The 3,622-nt window shown below is 38.3% G+C and overlaps 1 protein-coding gene across 1 annotated transcript in view; it reads right to left on the minus strand.

Annotated features, from left to right (window-relative positions):
• Positions 1 to 3,622, minus strand: part of LOC106517679 (myeloid cell surface antigen CD33) — a gene marked incomplete at its 3' end in the record, with an annotated part of 47,473 nt that overhangs the window by 18,124 nt on the left and 25,727 nt on the right. The gene's annotated exons all lie outside the window — the stretch shown is intronic.

A 3,622-nucleotide genomic window follows, 5' to 3' on the forward strand; every position in this document is an offset into this window, starting at 1 on the left:
CTAGTAGTGAAAACGAGTATTTTTTAAAAAAGAGTGGTTTAAAATATTTGCACAGCTGTATATACAGTATGTGCATGATTTCTCATTAATGCAGAAGAAACAGAGATAGAAAACGAATTGTCACTTACTTTTCACCTTTATGGGGATGCTTGTGTCGGTCCGTCCTTCAGAGGACTGGGCGATACATGTTAGCTGTTTTCCGTGGTCTTTAGCGGTTGATGTAAATGTCAGTGTGGAAACAGTTTTCCACTGAGCCTGCCCTGATACTTTGTCAGTATTTGTGGAAGCTGGCATGCCAGCAAAGTTCCATGTGAGAGTGGGTGTGTGTTGAGGGCAAGTGTATAAGGCAGTGCAGGTTACCTTTGTTGCAATTCCTTCAAGAAATTCAGTCGATGAAGGACTGATGCTTAATGGTAAAAYGGAGCCTAAGGTTTAAACAGTGAACAGATGATTAGTACAGTGCAAAGGTAAAATAAAACTATTCTTATCAGTCATTACATACATTGAGCATCTATGRTTCTCAAARCGTTTGCTGTTTGACCACCGTGGTGTCGGACAGTGCATTCTATTGTTTGGTATTGTTCCKTTAGGGTCAAGGTTGTTGTTAGAGTGACTCTGTATCTRCCACCACCAAGGTCGGTTTCTTTTTGATGGGAGTTTTGAAGTGGGATGTTTAAACTCAGGGTCGGGGACTTCATGAAGCATGTGTGATCTGCAGAGCATTGCACCGTTACCGTCTTGCCAATCTTCCTTTCACCAGTGATGGTAATTTCTGGATCATTTGGACGGCCTGCAAGAGGAAATGTGAATATGTACACTGTACWGTATTTATTTACAGTTTGTTTCGGTGCAAACTGGCAACATACCCACTACTTCAATAGTCACAGTTGTGTCRAAGAATCGGTAGGTKTTTCTCCCCACGTTCTCCGGATCTACCCAAGGATAAAGTTTCTGTCTGTGGTCAAACCAKTTCACTGGRTWGATGTAGAGACCGCATCTCCTGTTGCCTGTAGACACRTCTGTTCTTGTTCTGTACTCGYCCATGACCTYACTTYTGTGCCAGTTGTCATAAACCAAAGGGTATCCGCGGTTCACCCACTTGTACCAAACAACAYGGTTTGGKCTRYGAGGTGGATYMCTATAGTAGTCGAAACTRCAAGGGATGTAGACGCAGGAACCCTGCAAGGCTTTTATATTGCTTGGCAGGTTTACGTGCCAAGTCTCAGCTGTCCAGAAAACATAAGCTGTGAAGAGGGGAAAAGATGATAAAAGAAATTTATACACAGTAACTCAGTTGCTGTTTATGAGTTCAAAGAAAAAAATTAAGAAAGAAGAAGTGAAATTACCCAAAATAAGGAAGTGTAGGGGCAAAGGCCTAAATCGARACATCGCTGAGGAACTAAGGTATCTAAAAAAACTAAAAAAAAAACAACATTAAGTTTTTACGTGATGCATTGAAGCTACATGCAAGATTAAAATAAACAAATTATCTGTACATTTTAAAGACTTTTATTCCTCATACACCATGAGGCTCTAAAACTCCAGCACATTTATTCCAAGACAATTAGTTTCTCTCTTATTTTCTTTTTTACCCACTCTGATCGGTAATTTATCACATTTCTTCTCTCGTATAGTTAACACTCAAACATGAATGTTTTTAGTTGGAGCTACTATTTGANCCAGGACCCCATCCCCAGACGGCCAATGGGGAACGGGGGAGAAATAAGACTTTCTATCTGCAGGCAGTGTGGGTTTTACGTTTCCACTATATACAATAGCAAGAAAACCCTTTTTGTTATACAGATTTGCTTTTTTTAATCTGTTCTCTAAAGAGTTTTAACAGGAGATACCAAATCTTTCACAACTTTTAAATCCTGAACGATTTAATCCAAAACATCCCGAGCAGATTCTGTTCCCCATCATAAATCGTCCTTCATCTGGTTTGTTTCTTTGGAGATTCATTGGAATATATTACGATCTGTGTATATTCTTGGCTTTGGTCGACATTCCGCTGATATTTTCAGATAATCTGTGGCTTTAGGGACGCAGGGGTCAGAGTCTTGAGGCCTCGGGCAGTTTTTTTTTTGGCCACTAAATTATCTTTGGCCTTGAGGACAATGTCAGCTGGTTGTGTGTTTAAATATTGAGCACAAAGTCTCACCCTGATGCATAAAATCACACTTGAAATAAAGGTTTGACTTTCAGTTAAACTACGTGGAAGAGCATTTCAGGGTTGAACATTGACTTTGTCGCCCATAACTTTGGTTTTATTGGTGAGTTATATGAGGAGTTGAGGTCCCATCTCCTCATCAGCTCCAATCCATACCATTGTTCAGCTGCCGTTCACTCCTTAGTGGTGCAATGAGCATTGCTCATGTCATGTCTGTAGTTTTCCTCTGTGTTGCCACCCTTCATTAGGTCTATTGTATTTTGTTACAGTGAAGTTAGTTTTGTTTTGTGATGTTCTGCAACCTGAGGTCCTGCACTCTACAACCATGACAGCAGGCAAAAAAACAAATTGTGTTTTAAGTTTTATGTATTTGTTGGTATTGTACTTTAGTTACATTAAAGTGCTTAAAAAGCTTTAAGTCTTTTGTCAGTAATATGCACTTGAGATGTAAACCTGTGGGAATTGGAACATTCATGAGAGGTGTTACTTCTTTATTTAACCACTTGTTAGAAAAGTTTTTCTCAGTTTGTTTGTGCAGTTACYATTGTTCTTTTTTATTTCTTTTGCTGTAGCAGCAGGTTAAACTCTGGTTAAAAGGTATAATGGAAAATTAGTTTTGTGAATTCATGCATACAAAAATAGCTTTCATGTTCAGCATTTTTATAGTTTGAAAAACAAACTTAGATCATGTTTTGTAGCATTTAGGAATATCTATCGCATTCGTAATTTATCAGGGACAAAAAGGGACTGCCTCACAGTGGATTTGCATTCGTAATTTATCAGGGACAAAAAGGGACTGCCTCACAGTGGATTTGCAGAAAGATACTATGAGACATTCGTGAGACATCTGAAAATACCAGCAATCACTGATGATATAAATTGTGTTACAAGTGGGCTGTTTTTGGACAGTTTCATTTTCAATATCATCCTCTGCAATCTGTTCTCAAACCGATTGGTTTATTTTTCACAAGTCAAATGTTTTATGAATGTTACTATGTATATGTACAACATATACATATTATATACATACAGACATACGTGTGGTATACGTTTGCATGGCTAGTTCAGTTCTGCTGCACTTTACTGTACAATTTGCATTTCTATCTTTGAATTTATTCCATCTCTTTCTAGTATCATACCATATACTGTCTTCAGTCTTTATCATAAATTGGATTAATCTACTGAGTTATTCGATCTCAGTCATTCCTTAGAATGACAATATTTATGTTTGCACAACTGACTGGGTTGCTATGTTCTTTTGCATCTGTACTGCTTTGTACAACACATGACAAGCAGTTTATGATTTATTAAGTCAAATAAGCATTGAACCATGACAGCCGAACCAAGCTGTTTATAATAAAGCCCTAAATTCCCTTTAAATTACCAATCATCCAACCAACCAACCAACCAACCAACCAACCAACCAACCAACCAACCAACCAACCAACCAAC

Source organism: Austrofundulus limnaeus, unplaced genomic scaffold (assembly GCF_001266775.1).
Source record: "Austrofundulus limnaeus strain Quisiro unplaced genomic scaffold, Austrofundulus_limnaeus-1.0 Scaffold52, whole genome shotgun sequence".
In the NCBI taxonomy this organism is placed as follows: Eukaryota; Metazoa; Chordata; class Actinopteri; order Cyprinodontiformes; family Rivulidae; genus Austrofundulus; species Austrofundulus limnaeus.